Source organism: Cyanistes caeruleus, chromosome 2 (assembly GCF_971803275.1).
Source record: "Cyanistes caeruleus chromosome 2, bCyaCae1.hap1.1, whole genome shotgun sequence".
Classification (NCBI taxonomy): domain Eukaryota; kingdom Metazoa; phylum Chordata; class Aves; order Passeriformes; family Paridae; genus Cyanistes; species Cyanistes caeruleus.
The window spans coordinates 62,994,262-63,016,029 of NC_141702.1; the positions used below are offsets into that span (position 1 = coordinate 62,994,262).

General features: G+C 38.9%; 2 long non-coding RNA genes across 2 annotated transcripts in view; both read right to left on the bottom strand.

The window, feature by feature from the left end:
- Positions 1 to 12,694: 12,694 nt before the first annotated feature.
- LOC147654862 (uncharacterized) overlaps positions 12,695 to 21,768 on the bottom strand; it is a 28,226-nt gene continuing 19,152 nt past the window's right edge. The window contains exon 2 of the long non-coding RNA XR_015283290.1: positions 12,695 to 12,756. This is a non-coding gene — a long non-coding RNA (uncharacterized LOC147654862). The remainder of the gene's footprint in view (positions 12,757 to 21,768) is intronic.
- Positions 14,533 to 17,984, bottom strand: LOC147654863 (uncharacterized). Its single transcript, XR_015283289.1, has 2 exons — positions 17,907 to 17,984; positions 14,533 to 17,287 (listed from the first exon to the last, which is right to left on the bottom strand). It is a non-coding gene; the product is annotated as an uncharacterized LOC147654863 (long non-coding RNA).

Sequence of the window (21,768 nt, forward strand, 5' to 3'; positions counted from 1 at the left end):
ACTGATTCTGCCAACTACTAATTTATTTTTTGTATCTTTTCAGCTACATCTTCTCTACTGCTGCAATAGAAGGTATTTCTTTATTCTTCTAAAGGCTCTTCATTGCCATCCTTGGTTCTGAATGCTTCGCCCAAGGTTCCACTCAAGTTTGGAAGGAGTTTTCATAAAAACCCAGAAAGTCTGCTCTTATACCAGCTCATCTTAAAAACATTTTTCACCCTCCAAATAGATTTTGAGGAACTAGTTTGTTGCTATGCTGAAAATATAATTCTCAGCGTTATTGTATCATTCCTTTCTTGTCTTCTCTCACTTCATCTTTCTGAATACACCTGTTGCCCTTGTTTTTATTTGGATTGTGCACTGTGTGTGTGACAGGCAGCTTTTCCAATATACATCAACATATATAAGATAAAATGATGTTGGCAACTTTTCCAACCCGTTTCTGAGACTGATCAAAATGTAGGACATACCATATTTCTCTTCACTTTTGCCTGTTTCCACAATCAGATGTTAATGTATTGCATCTTTTAGATTCTGACCAAGATAATGTAGAATTAAAGCACCCTTCCCTCACAGTTTATTCATTTTTAAGCTTTAAAAGTTTGCCTGATTTCCTCCAATACTATTGAGCAATGCAAAATTTATCACATAATTTCTTACAGAAAATATTTAGGCCAAGAGTTTTGGTGTCCTGAAGATAAACATTTGAGTGCTTTCCCAGCTTAGTGTGGGACCTCCTTCCTCTGGCATTTGTCCAATATGTTTTGGAAAGATCCTTTCAGTTTCTCTGCTCACTGAAGCTGGAGCAATCCTAACATTTTTCTCAGTTCAGACCTCAAGAGTTTTTTCATTACCATGATCCCACATTCACATTTAAAGTGTTGATTTGTGCTTCTCCTGTAAAGTGTTAAAATTTCTGTTTTTCTTGGTGACAACATTTGTAGTGAGCTATACCTCTTCAGTAGTTTCTAACAAGAGAGGAAAAAACTGGGCACTATGGTATCAGGAAGTTGGATACTGCAGACGACAGAGGATCCATTTATTCAAATATTATTCCCAACATTTTTAATAGTCTTTCTAACATTTTCACATTACTTGAAAACTGATATTAAATATTTATATTTCATCCTAGTGCTAAGAACTCTTTGAGAATAAACACATGATCCTGTGCAAAAAGGGTTTGGTAATAAAATAGGGTTAACAGACAGGAAATGCTTTGGCAGTGGATGAAACCGGATTGCTGCTCTTTGTTGCTCTAAAAGAATGACTGAACAACATAAATTTGATTGTGACTCCCTGCAACTCCTAATGAACAGGTATAAAGATTGTAAATAATGAAAAGAACAATTAACTGTGTCTAAGAGTTTAAGCAGACAGTGGACATGAGCAAATTGAAACTAGACAGTTACTTCAAACTGAGGCCAAAATATTAGCAGAATAATATGAAGACCTCTTTACTGTTTACACTAATGCTTTCTTTGAGCAAACAGATGTTCTAGAATTGTAAATCAAATACATTTCATGAATGCTAACATCCTCTGGAAAATAATGAGCTTGCTAGAGTTGGATTACAAAGAAGTTTACTTCTTTAAAAAGGAATTTTGTAGCTAGCAGATTAACTAAATCCAAAAGTTCCCTATTCTGACATATTTCTAAATTTTTTAGAAATTAAAACCAATATTATTCATATAAAAATGTCAGTGCCCAAGTATTTAAAATTACCTTCTTTAATAATTCTTTTTTAAAATATGCACATCTGAACTAGAATTACAATGGCTTTAACCGTATGGATTAACATCGTACAAGAGACCACAATTATGTCAAAGCAGCTATTTTACTCTGGTAAGCACAAATTAGATATTTTTGAATGTGCAAGTCAAGTAAACAATCTGTCATTCAGATCTTCATGCTTTTCAATGGCAGATTTTTTCCCCCTCTGGCACTTGTTTCAATGTATCACCCACCAGGAAAGGACATTATTCTGGAAAGTTCAGCGAAAAAAGTATTAAAATGTAACCACAAAAAATTTTTCAAGTGGCATTAAGGATCTGATTTAAACCCACAAAAGCAATGAAATCTAAGTTTAAGTCAATTATGATTGATATATGTCCCTTAACATATGGTAGATACTACTTGCTGCACATGCAGGAAGTTATTAGAACCATTAAACAATACAGTTTGCATGATGACAGCCAGATCAAGAAGCACTGTCAATTAAAAAAAATTTTAAATTAGTATTAATATATTGCTATATTAATATATTTTATATTAACATGGTAATATATTGATAATAAAATTGTTAATTAATTAAAAATTAAACTCTAAAAAAACACATAGATAAATAAAAAAATTACAGGAGATAATTCAGGACAGGGATGCAATTAAAAGTCCAGGTGATTATGTAAACCTTGGTGGTTCACTTGTCCAACTGTCAGTCACATGGTAGCAAGATGAAGGGTCCCTGCAAAGAACCATAACTTCCCTCCTGGCTGTCCACACAAGTCCTGCAAACTCAAACACAGACCTGTGTAGAGAGGTGACTTTCTGTATAGAAATGGCAGTCAGTGCTAATCCTGCTAAAGTTACTGGGAGCTGCAGGTGGTTAAAACTTTTATATATAAGAGTCTGACCTCTGAAAATTTTGTTTGCGGATATTACCATTTGGTCATTGTGAAAACTGATACTTAGTATAAAGGTGTTCATGTTGCTTTAAAAATAGAAACAGGTGAAGAGAAGCCTGAAATTTAGAGCTTGTGTTTTAGAAAACCCTTAAATAACAAGATGAGAGTCTCTTCAAAGAGTTCCAGAAGAGAGAGAAATAGAGGAAAAAACAGAGGGAAGAAAAGAGGGAAGGAACTACCTCTTGGAAGCAATATGTTTCTGGTACTTAGCTTGTTTTGCAGGAGGTACAGATCATTAACACACACTCAGAATGAAGCTGCTAGGAAAGCAGATTTTGAGTGAATGTTGGTGAGGTCGGCAAATCAGTTGAATTCTGCAAGGCAAGCACGTTCACTACCTCCTGCAGTCAGAGGGGCTGTGGTTTAGAAAACATTTTTTTTGCTGTGAGACCCAGAGTTGTTCACACAGAGAGACCAAAGCTCCCCTGATAGCTCCTGTCTAGAAGCCATCCAGCCACATTAACGTAACAGCAGGCTCCAGCTAATGCAATGATCTAACATCTCTGGCAGTGGAGCTTCAGTGAGATTAGGACAGCTTTATTTCTACCTGCCCACGTAGAGGTAACAACTAAGACAGGAAATACAAATTCTTTTCCATATTTTGATACATAAAACTATTGCAACTTTGATAAAAGACTGTCCCCTCGCAACATCACTCTCTTCCCTGTCCCTTTTTTCCTTGATTTTTACTACTTAAATTGCAATTTTTTCAGTACATCTTCTACTATGGCACCTAAAACTGTGCTAAAACAATGGACAGATGTTAATTTCCGCATTTAGGCTCAATAGGAAGAGACCAATGACTTGTGGTATAAATGGTAAGAACATGCTCTAATTCTTTCCTGGCACATTCCATCCAACAGTATGGAACATCTTGCCATGAACTGACACTCATACAGAAATTGTCTCCACCCTGGAGTAGGACACACAACAGTTACAAAACTTCCCCAAGGTCATTGTGAACTCTCTGTCAAAATAAGAATAGAACACACATGATTGCCAGTTTTTACTTTAGCTATATAATGATGATTTCCCTGACACACAATATCTCTTTATGCATATGTCCTTAGTAATAAAAAATAGGGAAAAGAAATACATCAGATATATGTGATGCAGTCTGTAAGCAGAACTCTCTCTAAACAATATGTCTTTCAAATTTTTCCATGAGGCATCAACATCTCTTTAAGGACTTTATCATCATTACTGACACATAATCATTCCTTGCAGGTGGAAAACATTGTGCTGAGAGATAATTGGGATAGTTATTGGATATGACTCCTCACTGGTTTTAAGGCAGTATGAAGGCATGATTGCATTCTGCTCAAAGAAAAGAATTAATATTCTCTGCATTCATGTCAGATTGAGTGATTTATGGGTATTGTAAGTACTGCATTAGATTATAAGGTCTAACATTATCTGATAGGATGCAATGCAAACTTAAAATATGGATGCTTTCCCTTATGAGAGAGAAAAGCCCGTTTTGGCTGTTGGAGTCACATTTGCTATTGGTTTATCTGGGTGGGGTAATCTGATCTCAACTTATGTGGAAGAAACTGTCATCTCACATTGCCACACTCATTGTAAAGGCAACAATTTTGAAAAGCCTTCCCAAATAAGTGGACATATAAATGAAAAAATTCTGGTTTCTGTAAATGAGCAGTTTGCTGACTCATTTGTGACCAATACCTCACTCTTAGGAATCCTGTTTCTTGTGGACAGCTTGGGAGGAAAAACGGCTAAGAAAACTCTGGTTCCTCAAATAAGAGTTTGGGCTTGAGAGTGTGTGGGAGAAAAAGGGGGCAGTTGGAGGAAGACACTTCTTTATCCTACAAGATCTTTTAGGGGGAAGTCCCTGCTCAGGTACTTGTAGAAGAGGAAAATCCCCTACCCAGAACAAGAAAAATAATTTCTTTATTTATAAGAAACCTCTAAGGAAGCATTAATTTTGTTGATTCTTTGTTCTCCAGGACAATATTCACACATGTTATGTGTGGAGGTTCAGCTGTTTCTTTCAATTCCAATTGTGTCACACCTGAAGAAGATAAAACAGGTAAAAATACATGCACTATGTGAACAGCAGGTGTGTGATGCCAAGTAAATGAGGACAAGTGTGTTTCTGTAACAAAGCTAATATTCTGTTTTTAATTCAAAACTGGTCTGACCCATAGCCCACTGGAATCAATGCAAGCTTCCGCATTAACTTCAGAGGGTTTTGGACCAAGGCCACTATCATTCCTGTTGTTAGGGCTCATTGTTTAATTTTAGCAAAATAAAACTCCTTAATTTCCTTTTTTAGAATAAAAAAAATTACAAGATCAAATGTCAGTTGTGTCTTTTTTTTTTTATGAAAAGCTTCTTCACTGGATACTTTGTCAACAGAATTGTGGCATATTTTTAAGATCTCATTCAATGAAAAGGGATATTTGAAATTAACAGCCCCAAAATTTACATGTCATACTATGGAAGGTTCCTGGGATGGGGGGAGGAGAAAAAGGAACCAGACATAATTTTATTGCCTAGGAAGAACTTTGGCTATTGTTCTTTGCTGCTTTCATGGGATATAATGTCACTACATTATATAATATATAATATAATGTCACTACATGCTATTCTAAAGGCATATCCAGTCACTGGTTCATATACAGAATTCCCACTGAAGTCAGAAGCATGCAACTCCATGGCAGGATATGGCTGTAAGGACAGTGAATTTTATAATGTAACAAATCAGATGACTGCCAAGTCATCACTAAGCCAGGGGATGACACCACTGGAGCAGAATCTCCTGTGAAAAAAATAAGAAAAACATGAAGATACAAGACACCAAGTCCAGATCTCCCCATTGCTTCACAGCCAGAGAAAATCAGGTGCAATTTTTGTAACCTTCTCACTCTTCCAGTCATCTTCAAAAGCTGAAGAGGTGAAAGCAAGCTCTTCCACTATGCACGCAAAACATCTTTGATGCCAAAATTTCAGTTCCATTTTCCCCGGCCCACACCAAAGCTTGCTGCCAAGACGTCATGCCATATCTGCTCTATTTTACAGATATCTGACAAAGAAAACCACATGGACCTTTGAAAGACAAAAGAGACATAGAGTTTTTTACTTGTTTGGAGTTATTTTTTGGGGTTTTTTTTATTACAGTCAGCACTTTATTGCTGGATCATTATTACCTCCAAAAGTCTGGTTTAATGGTAGCAGTTACCATCTCAGCCTAATTCTCAAGTGATCTGCCACCTGACTCACTGAAATTAAAGTTGTGTCCACCTATATATTTTCAGTTTTTAATACATGTAGTCCTTTACCATGAAATGTAGGGCAGCTATCAAGAAATAAGTCCAGAAGAAACATTCTGTTATTGGAGGGCAAAACTCAGCCAGCCACACCTTGAACACAGGGAATATTACAGGGTGTCCCAAACACTGCCCATGGCCATGAATATGACTGCCTTCCTAAGTGTCCCCAAACAAAATATGTTGATTTAAGACACCATTATCATGGATATGATTTCTCCAAACGTTCAGTCTTACAGCTATTTTCAATTTTTCATTATTATATTGTGCCTGAGGTGATTCTTAGAAAGAAATCCTGATGGAAATGATTTTGTCAGTTTTATGAGGAATGGAAGAACGAAGGATATAGTCTCATTGTAAAAATAAAAAAAGGTGGTAACACAGCTCCTGCAAAAATGTCTGATTCTGAGATGTGAAATTTAGCATGGGTCTCTTGTGCTTAGTTTTAGGGGAAAAAATAGATTGAGTCATAATAAACAAGAGAAAAATCATTCTTGTGCATGCTTGGTAGACAAGTAGCCTGAGGAAGAGTGTTTGTGATATCACCCATGATAAGGGAGAAAGTGGATACCATGTCATATTGGTTCTCGGCAAATCGGGATTTTGTCCCCCTTTCTGCCTCTGGCCTCATGGGTGACGCTGAGAAAATCACTTTTTTCTACTTTGACTCTGCTTCCCAACTTTAAAATCAGGAAAACATATACTTAACATTTTTTTTCTTCTTTTTTTCCTGTCTTTCCTTCTTTTCTATGCTCTCTCAGACCCCTCAATTAAAGATTCAGAAAAGAGCTAGATAGTGTTGATGACATTATTATTATTATTATTATTATTATTATTATTATTATTATTATTATTATTATTATTATTATTATTATTATCCTAAACTAATGTGAGAATAAACCAGAAATTATGACTCTACAACTTTTTTAACACAAAATTATCCAGTACTCAGTCTGGCACAAAATTGTTCTGTATAAGCTGACAGAGAAACAACAAGGTAATAAGGCTACTTTTCTTAAAGCAGAGATTGATTTAGGTTACTTCATCCTTATGAATTGCAGTTTGTACGTCCTTTATGTTTTCTCTAGTGAGATTACATAGCTCCAGGAAACACAGAGGGTTGGCAACACTGAAAAAAAATCAAACACAACATTTGAAGTCAAGTTTTTCAAATAGTTGTTGGCTTCATTTTATGTGTATTAAAAAAAAATACTCAGTTGAAATTTTAGGAGATAAAATGTTGCTCCATTTAGGACTCCATCTGCATATGTGTGTGTGCATATGTGGACACATGTGTGTACCTATATACTTTAATTAATGTTTGGTTCTCTAACACATTTTAGAAGAAATAAAAAAGAATAAAATCCGGCCTCTCAGCTTCTTTAATTGACAATATCTCATTAAGCTGAAGGATTCATTTTATTCCAAATGCATGGCAAAAGGCAAGTCCAAAAGTTTACTCAGAGCCAAGGGCAAAAGGAGAGTGCATTTTTCAAGAAACATGGCTGTACAAAACTTGCAAAGTTTATGGAATCTCTCTGGTTTGTATTGCGTTACGAGATTTGACAGAGAAGTATTGTTTCCAGAAGTGTAACTTCTTAATGTGTTTCCCAGAATTCTGAAAATATTGTATGTAGGCAGTAGTGGTCTCAGGGTCACCTGAATCCTGCTGGAATAAACTTTCTTATACATGGATAGAAGTGGGTAATGATATACAAAGATATACTCTTTTTTTTCAATAGATTCTTAAGAATTACTCAAAGCTGTTGAGATACCAAGGATGTTTTTAGCACAGGAGAAGTATACTTTAAAAGCTTTTGTGTTGAGCAAAACTTTCTACTTTGTCGTTTATTACTATTTAGCAGACACAACACCCTTCTTCCCCTGCCTCTTCATTTCAGTAAAGGCCTCACTGGTAGCATTCAAATGAGGTCTGAATTTCTAATACAAACTAACTTGATCCAGAAGTCTCTTCTCAAGTAAATCATCCTGATCATTAGTACAGCTTCATAAGGTATTTCCATGGATGTAAAGCACACACGACAAATATTTTAAACCACTGCTCTCCTGTACTGGCCATGTGCAACCAATTGATTGCTTTTTTTCTTTTTTTTTTTTTAATAATTAGTTCTTTCTTTTTTTTTAATAATCTGTGAGCTGTAAAGCACTTATCATGGCTGCCACCCAGACTTTCTAATAACATTAAAACAAAGCAAAACAAAAGAGCCCTCAAATATTGACTCAGTAATCTATCTCCCTCCCTCAAGGAAAGCTCGCCTGCCATAAAATTCCAATCAGTTGCACACACACAATTATGAAAATATGGGCCTCAAAACTTCATTCAAAAGCCTGATTACACTAAATATAGATCAACACGTAATTTCTCCTTCCTTTCTATTTTTAAATCATGTTTTTGACAAACGTTGAAATTATAATGAATGGTTTAGATTGTTTTTCTTTCTTTTTTTTGCACTGGAGGGTTTGTGGAGGGTTTCATGGGTTTAATAGCTATGTATTCTTTATTGCTCCTTTAAAATACTAATAAAAGTGATGAAAAGGCATGAAAAATCATCACTGATTGCATAGGAATTCACTTAAAATACGATCTTTCCTTTGCTCAGTTATCATCTGTGGTGGTGTTTCCTTACAGAAATGGTAAAGGGCTAAAAGTTCTTAATAAAAAACACATGCTTTTCTTTACCCCACCACCACACACTTGAATGTATTCCCCTGAGGAAAACTACACCAGGCTAACCACTGCAAGGCAGCCTTATGGTAAATGGGATCCTTTTTTAAAAATGTATTCCCAGAAGACTCCGTTTAATACACTGTTTCTGAGAATACCTCTGTGAGATTGTCTTTTCCCTTTGATAGTCTTGCTCTTTGTATTTCGAAGCAAACTCAGCCAGCTAAAGGCAGGAACATAAAACACCATTTTGAGACAATTAAGCACCAAAGACCAGTATTTCTGACCCAAACCTTAAAATACAGCAACACTGAGAAGCTCTTATCACACTTACGGCGAGGTCTCAGATATAATGGACCTTCTAGTTAAAAAGTTAAAAATGGGTTGTTATGGGGTTTTTGTTATTTATGTTTTGAAAGTTGAAGTTCATATGAGAAAATATCCCACCCATATAAAATGGGAATTACTGTGGACTCAGCAGACAGACTTGTCTTGGAAGAAAAAAAATTTAAGCCAGATCTTTCCATTTGAAAATGGCGTGTTGGGGTCTGTCAGTGATAATTGATTCCACATAAAACAGCTTCACTTCCTTGTTCAGGAGCGGTGACATAGCCTTGCACATTAAGGGGGGCAGAGGGGGAGAAAAAGATCTTAATTCAAAGTCAGAAAGAGAGCCTAGAACAAGCATTTGACCTTGCTCTGAGAGGAAAAAATAGTAAGAGCTAAATGAAATTTAAAAAAAAAAAAAAAATTATTGGAGAAATGAGAGTATCAGATCAGCTGGGTTTCTGGCAAATCTGCTTTCCAGAATGGTTAAAGGGACAAAATGCCTTACAATACACTCCCCCATTGTCCACCATGCAAGTAGCTTCAAAAGCACACCAGGAAGGGACTTCTTCATGATGGTGGTAGGTACAAGGAAGGTTACTGGGTTAGGAAGAGGCTCCTTTTCTTTGTAATTTCTCTCTCAGACAGTGAGAGGTTAAAATGGTTAAGCAGTTTTCCTTCACTCTGTATAATGGCTCATTCCTACAAGCAATAAAATGAAGGAATTACTTGTAAGGGCAGAAATGTCATTATTTTTGCACTCATCCTGACCCCAGCATCTAAAAATACAAAATGCTGGAATTTGTGGAGCAGGTGACATTTTAAAAAAGGGCCCAGGGAAGTCTAATAGTGTAAAGGCTAAATGTACTTAGGAGGTAGAGGAACAGAAATAGAGAGATAGCTCTGCTTCTGACCTAGGCCTAACAAGATTGGCCACATAATTCATTTCAATGACTCCTTGTCTGTGCAGTTTACCTCTGGGTTTAGACAGAAACATTTCTCTTTAGCATAATGGATCACAGTGTCAAGTTGCCTACCTTCTGCCTCAGAATGGGGTTAATTTTAGCCTGATCCTCATGTTGAACACACAAGGAATATATATGACTCATCAACCTTTGCCAAAAGCATAAGATACATTTCTGAAACTCAAAGGCTATCTGCTGTTTGAAAAGGTTTGGCTGCCTTGTATTAATTGAACTGAGCTTCCTTTAGGTCTACAGCAGCCCTACAGAAGCTACATAAGAAGGTTTATAAAATTTCTAAAACACTGGATCACAGTTCTGAAATCCCTTTTTCTTCTTCTTCTTCTTCTTCTTTTATTCTTCCTAACAGCCTCACCATATACCCAGCCAAAATCAAGTACTTAATTCTGCTTCCACAGAGATACTGCATTATTTCTAGTGTATTAGCTAGTATTTATCTTGCAGGCTCACATCTCTGAGCATGCTACAGCCTGGAGAATCATGCATTTGAGCAGGTGTTAAAGAATTAATGGAATGGTAAGCAAAAGATCTTTTTACTCCTCTTGACTGGAAGGCAGACATGGCTAAATACTGAATCACATGAGTAAAATTTCAAGGAGCTTATGAGAAGTCCAGTAAGGATGGCCATGTAGTTAGAGACAAATTAAGACATTTTTCTGTATTTCCCTTAGCTTATTCTGTTATAATCAACAAATACCTGCTAATACTGACTGCTCTCCACTCTAATTTCCAACTCTTATGTGCAGTCAGGCCACCTACAAAGGCATAAGCGAAGTATTCAAAGGGCAGAATAGCACAATCTTAGTAAGGGAATTTTAAGCACTTCCTGTCTCAGAAGACCTAGACTTTTTTTTTCTTTTTTTCACATTACTTTTTCAGAGCAGATTTGACCTAAGGCTAAAATCCCTGCTACACAGCAGGTCATAACAAAAAAACTCACGGGTTTCACCACAGTCAGGCTTTCACTAAAGGACCCTGTAGCTCACTTTGCTGCTGAAAACCAGAACTGAGTCCAAAGAGCAGATATGTCAAGCAACCTGGTGTCATTTCTTAAGAGGCATCTCTTTACCTGCCACAGGAGCAGCAGTTTTGCAGCAGGAAAGATGCAGCTCCCTGTGAACGTGATCCTGTATTTCACACGGGCTATTCTCCTTCCCCAAAGCATAATGACTCATCAGATTTAGCCAGGAGCCCTACCCAAAAGCTTCAGTCACTCATCGCTTTGCCATTTACTGCTATATTTACCTTGCCCCCCCTTACACAAATGTTTTTCCCTGTGCCCATCTTCCCAGCAGAGAAACCAGGCAGACCAATGCTGGGTGCTGCAGCTTTGGCAATGTGCTTATCTTGCAGTGTCTTTCTTGCTACTTTCTTGCTACTACTGAAGTATTTTCCTGCTTCAGAGAATATCAAACCCCATCTCTTCTTCTCTAGCCCCACAGGGACAAGCCTTTAGTCAAAGCATGGCCACTGCTTGCAGTCAGAGCCAGCTCCCATCAAGGGCAACACCAGCTTTTTGCCACCTAGCCCCTCCATGCCAGCTGCAGTGGGAGACACTGTCACTGCATTGATAATTCTTTTCAGAAGAAAAAGTCAACTCTTCTGAGATGCTGAGAGCCTCCTGTTATAAACTGGCATAGTTCCATTAAATTTATGCTGAGTTACACCATTTGCAACCATAAGTCTATCCTCTTGTGTACATGAATTATGAAGCAAATTTTAGTTACAGTATCCCATGCTGCTCCTCAAGTAATAAACCATATAGTATTCCCAGTCTCCTTAGATGCATGTTTAGTAACACCTTATAATGGATTTTATAGTTTCCCTACCTTCACTAATTTCATTAACTTAATGGTCAATGTCTTTATGCTTATTGGAAAACCTCAGGTTAAAAATGGTTGTTACAGAGCAACAGAACTACAAAAGAAAATCATAGTACTTGACTAGAATACAACTGGCAAAAATAAAGAGGTCCTTGTTCATTCTTTAGTTATAGTTTTTAAGCAGAGCACATAATCAAGCTCCAGATTTTGGATGCATATGAAATGTGAACCCTAATCTAAAATGAAAAGTAACCTCCATTATAATGGGATGGAACAAAAACCATAGCTCCAAACACTCCTAAAATTTGGGGGTTTCTAAATCTGTATTTGAAATTTATGGCTTGTGCCTACTCAAATAAACTTCTATTTAAAACCATATTTCAATAAACTTCTATTTTGTGGTTTGAGCCTATTTAAGTAAGCCCTTTAAAATTGAGTTCTATTTATAGTCCCAAAATTTATTTACAGTATAATTTTTTATGATTTTAGGATTAGTTATATCTTTATGTAAATAAGAAACTTTGTTCAGAAGATATTTCTCCGTTCTTCATCCATGACCATAATCTAAGGGATGCAGCAGAAATGGTTGCATCATGTGTTTGTTATTAAAAAATAAATCACTTATTGGCAGTGCTTCACAATAAGAACATAGAAGAAAGATGAACATGAGAGGGTGAGAAGATTTTAGTTCCTCTTATTCCCATAATTTCTTTCTTTTCTTCTTGTCTTTGACTATTGCTAAAATATATTATCTTTTTACAGTGTTAAAAAGCATCACCCAAAATGAAATTATTACCTTTATTTTTTTAAATATTCTTTCTGCCAGACCATTCTTTTTAGATGCCATTCTTTATTATCCACTGCCATCAATGTTTGCCTTTTCTCTTCTTTCTTTCTTCATCTCTTTTCTTTCATTTTTCCCAAGTCTCTGGCAGTCTTTTTCCTTCTGTTAGCACCCCTTTTCTCCTGTTTGGGACCAAAAAATGATGGTGAATGCAGGTGATCCTCAGAGATCAAAAGTGTGACTGTGCTAGAGTCACCTTGCAGTATTAGGGCTTTTACAGCTTCCTTCTTATCTCCCCATTAGCACTTGAACTATACCTCTTTTTCATAAGGCTCCAGGCTCTCTCTCAGGAGAGATGAGCAAAGAAATAGATGACAGTTGCCACTTCTAGGTTTTCCAAAAGTTGGCAATCAAAGTGAGAAGTCATGAATCTACAGTACTGCTGCAATATCATTTTCTGTAGACCTAAGACATAAATTGTCATATGATTCCTTTAGGCTCCCTTACCTCATATGCTATGTTTTTGTTTTAACAAAGAAAAAGGTCCATCCTTTTTTCCATTTCAGCTGAGGAGATATGACAAAAGGCAGAGTTTTCATGAACTAATTACAGTCCTTTGGAAATTACCTTTTGTGCTAGGAAAATATTTTTTTTCCTACTGATGAGAGAGTAAGCAGTATGAATAAAAAGTACTATTTAAAGAAAGAGTACAGTTACATAACCTTTCCACAAAATTCAGACAATTTTTTAGCTCCACTTTGCAAGAAGTATGCTACTTCCGCAGAATTATACACACAATAATCTATAAAAAGATTTCTATGCAGAAAAAAATAATGGTTTTTTTCTTTCTTTTTCCTTTGGAAGAGAGTATTGCCTTATGTTAGTGCACATTCACCATTCAACAAAGCCATCACATTTTGCCATACTCTAGCAGCAGAACATGCCTGCATACACTATTGTGTCCCTAGCTTGAAAATCAAGGAGAAATGCGTGCACACACTTAATGACAGACTCCAGCCCCTCAGGCTGCAGGTTCACAGTCATCATAAGCTGATATGGGGCCCAACTATCACCAACACAAAGCTCTAGGTCTGAAGGCCGCTGCCTACACTGGAAAAGTGTGTTAATTATTTCATTTTTTTGTTGCTGATGTCGTCTAGAAGGACAGTGAGTAGTCCTCCCAGTTCGGCATGGCATTTACCAGTACCACTGACAGAAATTTGGTTGGAACACAACCAAATTTGGTGACATTTAAAGAAGGTATGTACATACCAAGAGGGGTCATGTAAGTTAAAGTGTAAGTTAAATTATTTTACAAGCAAGCTCTACACAAGAAAGCATTTACTACAAACTGTGTCTGCAGTGTATTCCGCACTTAGGGGTAGTGCCAAAAAGCAAAGGCAAGAGCCAATACCCAGATAGAATAAGAACAGGGTTGAGGATTTTTCTGCTGCTAAAAACTGTATGCAAAAGTGTTACCTATTCTTCAGTGTTCAACCAGTGCGTGAGGGAACCCCACACGTAGTTTGTAAGCATAAAGGTGTAGCTCAGGCTTTCAGGTTCCCTCAGCAAACTCAACTAGCATGGGAAACAGACCAAGATGCGTATGGTACCCTAAAGGCATGAATTATTCATGTCATTCATTTTACCTGCTATCCCCTAGAACCCCTGAGTGAGCATTTCCTTTTCAAGCTGTATGTAAAATGCATTGAGAAAGACACAGTTATTTGGATGGAGGTACAAGATTTGCATCTGTATTAGAAATATTCTTCCCCTCTCTCTCTCCCTCTCTCTCTCCCTCTCTCTCTCTCTCTCCCTCTCTCTCTCCCTCTCTCTCTCTCTCTCCCTCTCTCTCTCTCTCTCTCTCTCCCCCCCAATGAAGTGCAACTGAGTCATTATTTCTCATTTTAACAGAAAACAGCAGGGAAATTTTTATATAAGAAAAACCAAACATCATGTGAATCATGCACAAAATCTTTTATTTTTCCAGGAAGGGTAGAACCCTGAAAATAACTGTTAACAAATAGTGGCATACTACTTTTGGTGCCTTTCTACCAGCCAGGAAAAAAAAAAAGCAGCAACAACAAATAAAAAAAATCACAAAGAAGCTCCATGGTTTATCAACTATGCCACTGAGTCTCTTGGCCATCACCGTAAATCTCTTCAAATTCTTGCTCCTGTTTTGATGGAAAACATTCAGTTCTATAATAACAGTACTTAGATAACCTGTACTTGACCTGTCTTTGGATAGTGATGATTTTCCATACAAGATGTTTTACTGTGATAACACAGTGATTCAGACACTCTATCTTAAGGCAGCTGGTGTACAAGTGCTAGGCTCTGGAAATTTTTTTTCTCCTCTGCTATTTGAATGTAAGCTGCGTGCTGAAGGCCTTTCATGCCAGGCACATTTTCAAAGTATTCTCCCAGTTAATGCATTTCCATTAGAATTCCACTGTTTTTTATTTCAAGAACACAGCACTGCACCCATGGGAACTGAGCTTTTCAGGTGTTAAAGAGGATTTGTTATAAAGAAAGTGATTATAATAGGATTTAATGTAATTGAAAGTCAAGGTACAGTAGCCATACACAGTATCAGAGACAGCATTAAACTTGTTTTGTGAGTGAAGGAGTTTTGCTAAGTAAAACCTGGGGCCACAATGAATAAACCAGGGTGGAAGACCTCCTGCTGCTGTGCTCCGTTCATTAGCCAGTGCTGTCCTGACTGCTTTGCTCCCCAGAGAGACAGGGCAAGCAGCAGAGCTGAACTACCAGAGGCTTGTAACAGCATGAAAAAAGCTTTCGGAAATAGCAGAGGCAGCTCCCACGGATTCAGCCCATCCACCAAGTCCCCATCCTGCAGGTTGTCACCAGCTCTGGAAGAAGTGTTTCCAGCCACAACCCCAGGTAGGTCGCACAGACGACCTGGCATTGCAAGGCAATGCTTTTGTGCACTGTTGCACAGGACCAATGTGAAACTAATTTGACTCTTCCACAAATTCACTGAATTCCTCTGTACCATCTACCCTGCTGGCAATCAAAGGAGTTGTCAAAACTCTCTGGAAGAACCCTGTTCCCCTTAATTGCTTTCCTTGCATCCTTGAAATCCTGTGGACAGATGGGCTTACAGTATCTCACATATTTAAATAACCCTTAGTATCAAATAATTGCCATTCTTCAGAATTTTCATCTTCTTTCTTCTTATCATAGCTTGCACTCTTTACTTTTGGCTTCATTCCTGCTCTCTCTCTCCATTTTCCAGAGGATCTTGCTTACCTCAAACAGCATTTTGAACTTCGCCATTTAATCATAATTTGTTTTCTCTTTCTTCCTGCTTTCTTTTTAGCTGCTTCTATGAGTGCTACAATGTCCTTAGATAACTTCTTTCTCGATTGGATGTGGGTAGTAGAAGTCACTGCTATTATCTTTTATAATACTTCTTCCCTTTTTGCTGTTCTTCAACATTATGCATTCAGTAACTTCTCCAGATCAGAGGGCAGAAATTTAGACTCGCTAGTATTTGGACACTTTTATAACCCTAGCTGACTTGGTCAGAATGCTTTTCATTTAAAAGACAAAAAAGTCTCTTTCAATAAAAATGTCCTTTCAAGGAAAGAAAAATACTTAAGAAAGTAATAAGAAAGAATATACTTTACAATGTTTTTCACAGCAAAGAGAATTGTTCCAGAAAGAAATCAGTTCAGATGAGACCAATCCCAACTAGTCTGAGGCTTTACCCAAGCTATTGCTTCAGTTTTCACTTTTCACAGGAATTCTCAAACAAAAAGCCTGACATTTTTCTTTCAGATTTCCCAGAGATGTAATAGGCATTTAGAGGTCACGATAAACGTAGGTGACTGCACGCATCTGCCCTTAGAAAAACAGTGACAGCTCTGTATTTTGGGTCTTTCATGAATCTGGTTCTTCACATTGAAGATGTTTAGAAAAATGAAGCATTTCCATGCACTACAGCAAGCGTAATTTTCTCACAAGCTGTTTCCGAACTGACGTAGAATGTATGCTTGAATTTGAATCAACCACAAATCAAACAACTTGGGGGTTGCTGCATGTATGCATGTATGAACATCACAATCATCATCATACACCACTCCTTTGCTTGTTGCCAGCCCTGAAACGCAGGGCCCTCACTGGTGTTGTATGGCAGCAATTGCAACAGCATGAGCAGCAACCAGACAGCTCCAGTTTTAAGATGGTTTGCTTTTCATGCCTCTCCCCTTCCACAGCTCAAAAGACGCATGAGTGCTGAGAGCGGACGCTCTGCTGTGAACAGGCATCAACCAAGGAAAGCAGGTTCTCATTTCAGAAAGGAAACACGTGATGTACCATCACCTGAGGAGGTGGAAGGTGTTGGGTCAGAGGAGAGAGGGGTGGCTGTTTTATTTTCAAGGCTTCCTTGTTTCTTGTCTTGCAATTCCACTTTAACATTCTCCTAGATGCAGCACGAAACTGGAAAGCCCAGGTTCATCATTCCCAGCCTTCTCTTATTGTGATTACCGTCCAGGCAGCATCTGCAGTTCTGAACCATCTCTTTTATTCCATTTCCCAAATGTGCAGTGACCATGCACTCCAACCATTCCTCATACACAGAAGAAAGAAAGCTCTTTGCACTATTATTTCCTTTATTTCTGCCACTTCACCTCTGTTTTTTGAGACAGGAATTGTATTTTGAGACAGGATTTGTGTTTTTTCCTTCTGAGAAGAAAGAAAAAAAAAAACAACAATAGAGAAAGTTCATGGCCACAAAAGTGAAATGTCACCAATAATTAGTTAAGAACACCAACCCAAGAAACCAGTTTAGAACATACACAGACACACGCACACATGCACTAAACAATTAGTGTTTCAAGCTTAAAATTCAGGACCTTTGATGAAAATGTGCAGTGGTGAAAGGATCAATTTCTGATGATGTTCTTGAAGGGCAGAAAGAAAGATAATAACTTTGATGCCGGCTCTTTGTTTAAATGACTATTGTTTGTAGTTAGCTGCTATTTAATCTCCACTACAGAGAGGAACCACTACACAGCTAAACTCTCTTCTAATGAGATCATTATTTTCTTACACTCTTCAGAATGAATGTCATTTTACATAGCAAAACTACAGAGGCAGCGTTTTAGAACACTGCTACCTTTTATCTAACCAGCATAAGAGGCACTTGAGAAAAGGACAAGGAGGGTCAAGAAGAAAATGTAAGCGGCAGAGCTTCTTTGCCTGGCAGGCAAGGGAAGGACAAAGGAAGAGGTCCATGATAACAAGACTGACCGTCATTATCAGTGGAGAGGGGTCCAAGCTGCAAAGTTTCATAAATACTTACAGGAGGTCTGGCCCAGTATATTAAAGGGATTTGTCTGGATTTAATACCAACCTTCGGAGTTTAGTCACATTTTTAACTACCGCTAAATATTGTTTAAGACTTTGACATTTGCCAATTATTATCCAGCTTGGAAAGCTTCCAGGAAGCTTAGCAGAGTCAGAAATCTCGCTGCTTTTGCGTACTGCCCCTTTAAAGAGAGAAGTCTCTCCCTCCCAGACAAAGGGGACATGCATGCGATATGTGCCATTTTGCATTTCATTTTAGCTGCGGACTCGGGGATGGGAGCCGGTGTATTCTGCTAGAGCGGTTTCAAACCCTGCTGCCCGCCCTGCCCCGGGGCCAGATGTTGCCTGCCTTCCCCCGGAGCTCCGGCAGCACAACCCAAACAGGCGCCCGTGCCCCGGCCGCTGCTGAGGGCTGAAACAGCTGAAATCAAGGGCGGCTCTGCACTAACACGGCGGATCGCTGTTCCGGACATGGGATCCTCGGAGCAGGGAGGCAGCGGGAGAGGGAGGGTGCGCACTGGTGGAGGCAGTCACGTTTCAAATTGCTGTGGGTCGCTGCTTTGGTGCCTGCCACTCGGATCGGTCGAGCAGGGCATTCATATTCATGGGGCTGACACTCTACCTGTGCCCCTCTGCCTTGTTAATAAATGAATGGAGGATTCTGAACAGGAATTTGCAGGCCAAGTAGCTGCCTAGAGCCGGCTAATCACAAAAAGTAGTCCCAGGGAGCAGGTAGAATTTATACTGCCAGCCTTGAGCATTCGGAATCGTGAAACTGGCCCAAGGAATCGTGAGAGCTACTTAAAAATCATGTGATTTTAATAAACAATTCGCATGGGAATGCTTTTATTTGCTTTTGGATTTTACAGATTCCCAGGATCATGTTTATAAACTTTTAGCCAGAATTCAAGGCCCTGAAGGCTCTTGTTAAAAAGGGAAAGAGAGAAAGATCTGCATCCCCCTCAAAACACTCCCCCCTCCGCAATCCCAGGAAGGAGCCACATGACAACAAAAGATGTGATCAGAAATCCTACCACTTGTCACATTTTTAAAGTCACCAGAGCAAACAATCCTTTAACCTCTTTCTCCCCCTCTCCCCATGATCCTCTTTAAAAACGTGGAACTTTTTGCATTTGTCCCTTCAGTTGCTTCATTTGCTCCCCCTGCGTTTCTCTAAATCTCGAACAAGTCATCTCTCCTGCCCTTTGTTTATGGGAGAGCGCGTCGGAGAAGCGAAAGAATGAATGTTGCACTCATCAGAGGAGGGGTGCTCGGCATTTATAACGTGAATGGGTGAAAATGAAGGAGAATGGGTGAAAATGAAGGTGAATGGGTGAAAATGAGCGCCTCTGGCCGCAGTTGTGGCCCCGCTGTTGGGCGGCCGGGCCGCAGCAGGCCCACAGGCGGGCGGGCGGCGGGGAAAGGAAGGGGCCTGTGAGGAGTTCGCAGTGTCAGAGCGCTCAGGCGTGTGCAGACATGCCAGTCCGGGCCTGCGCTTCTTGGGTTTTGTTTGTTGTTTGTTTTAACAGCTGCTAATAATTATATTAGCCCGTTACAGAAGTACTTCTGGGAAATGGGGATCTTTGAAAGCACCGAAGTGATAGGAGGAAGATGCCTCTTCCCTCCCCCCACTCCCCTTCACCATGTTAGTGTTCAGATACAAACAGCATTCCTGCCTCATTCCCCTCTGAAGTTAAAAAGACTTAAATTCTTTACAAGGAAGGTCATCCTTTCGTAGCCAAAGCCCTGTTTGCTTTTGCCTTTCCACTTGCTTTCAAATGAAACAAAAAACAACCCTGAGAGTGCACAGCAACCCACTTCACCAACTCAGAAATAAAGCAAAACAAGCTGGGGGGGAGGGGGCGGGGGGCTGAGGCAGGGAAAGACTGTGTTTCAATTTATTGATGTGTGTGTGTGTGTCTGTGTGTCTGTGTGTGTGTCTGTGTGTCTGTGTGTCTGTGTGCGCACTCAGCACAGCACACTTGCCAGCAGCTCTTCCACAAACGCTGTGCAGTGTTGCCAGCGTGACCCGATGGTGAGTTAGAAAGCTCTGGGCACTCGGGCAGCAGTCACACAGTGTTCAGGACCTCGGTGTGCTCGCTCAAAGGAACACTGTCAACTGCCTTTAATAGTGTTAAATATAATTTATCGATTCTCCATTGTTTGTAATAATAACCTCCCTGAAGCTTGAGAGTAATGTTTTCTTTTCCCCTGCAGATTTTGTCCTGTCAAACATTTATTTTTTTTTCGTGGTGTTGCTAATAGACCTTGAAATTAACATCGCATTTATGTTTAGGATCTATACCACGATTGTTTGTGCTGGTGCGCTGCACTCATCCATCAGCAGCGCAAAATAGGAGAAGGAAGATGCATCTGAGCCCCTTACCACCCTGGGAAAAAATGGGTCAAATTCTGCCCTTAGACGTAGGTACAGAACTCTCATTAAGGTTGGGGAGGCTGGCTGCATATGTGTCACTGAGGCAGAATTTGGCTCGGTGCTTACTAGCCAACTGGTGAAGCTAGAGGGGGCACAAAATGTTGGGGGGGTGTTTTGATGTGTCCCATTTAAACATTGGTTGTTGGGGATTTTGTTATCGTTCTGTGACATCAGGTATGTTTAACCTGAAGAAAAGTATCTCTAATTACTTATGAAATTAAAATAAGCCTTAAAGTGAATTAAATTGGAGTCTAAATCCTTTGAATAGTCGCCTAAGAAAAATTACCAAGCTCCAAGTAAAATTGTAAGACTGGCTTAGTCAGGCTTGCTTGTGTTTAATAAAATGGCAGTTATTCCACTTTACATTAGCAATTAGCATTAAAAGAATTTATAATTTATTTTTAACTTTTTTCCCTACTTAAACAAAACTTCAATAAAAGTTATGCTGCTACTAAAAGTACATTGAGTGAGAACCTCTGTAAAACAGTTTCAGGGTCCCATTAGCAAGCAGGAATCAGGAAATATTTAAGGGCCCCTTGTTATACCTGCTAGTATCTCTTTCTTTCCCAGGGAAAATGAGAAATGAGCTGGAATGTAAACAGGGGGGAGGAGGAGAATAAGAAATGCACCAGAGTGCATTTGGGATAACCAAATCCTATGGCTTTGCACAAGACCTCTGACAACTAGGGAGGGGGTTTCTACTGCTTGTAGAGAGCTGATGATGCATGGAAGGCTGACACTGCAAAACAGCCGGCACAGGGGGAAGGGAGCAGGGGGAAGGAGTAGTGTATATATAGCTTTTCACCTTTTGGTCTCTCTTCAATTCACTCTCTGCGCATGTTTTGAAATTACTCAGTGCAACACAACCTGAAGAAACAATCACACTTGCAAAACCTGTGTGCATCTAGAAATTGCCAGAAATTCATCTTTATGTAGGGCTCACATACAGGAAATAAAAGCTGGGTGATTTATGGCATTTTATTGCATTTCTTGGCCATTGCTAATGTTTTCTTCATTGAGAAATGGCAAAAGCTGCAATTTGGATTTTTATTGTGCCGTTCACCAGCCTTCACCCCAGCCCCTTTCCCTCTTTTTCCTTTCCTGGGTGAACTTGCTTTGAGTTTAGGAGATGAAAGTTTATGGAGGCAGATGAGTGTCAAGGGGACTGAATCCAAACAGAGAGCCAGTAAGCATGTTGCCAGATTTTTATCTACCCTCACTGAAAATACAGTATCCAGAAAAAGATGAGTGATTATAAAGGAGAGTGACTTAGCCTCTAACTTACACAAAAATTCTTGGACGGGTTTCTGGTTTTCTTTTTTAAACAAACAAAACAATGTTTCCTGGTTGGCAGTTCCCAAAGTCTTTCCCTTTTTTTCCCATTTTTTGGCACATTGCTGAAAGGTCATGCTGATGTATT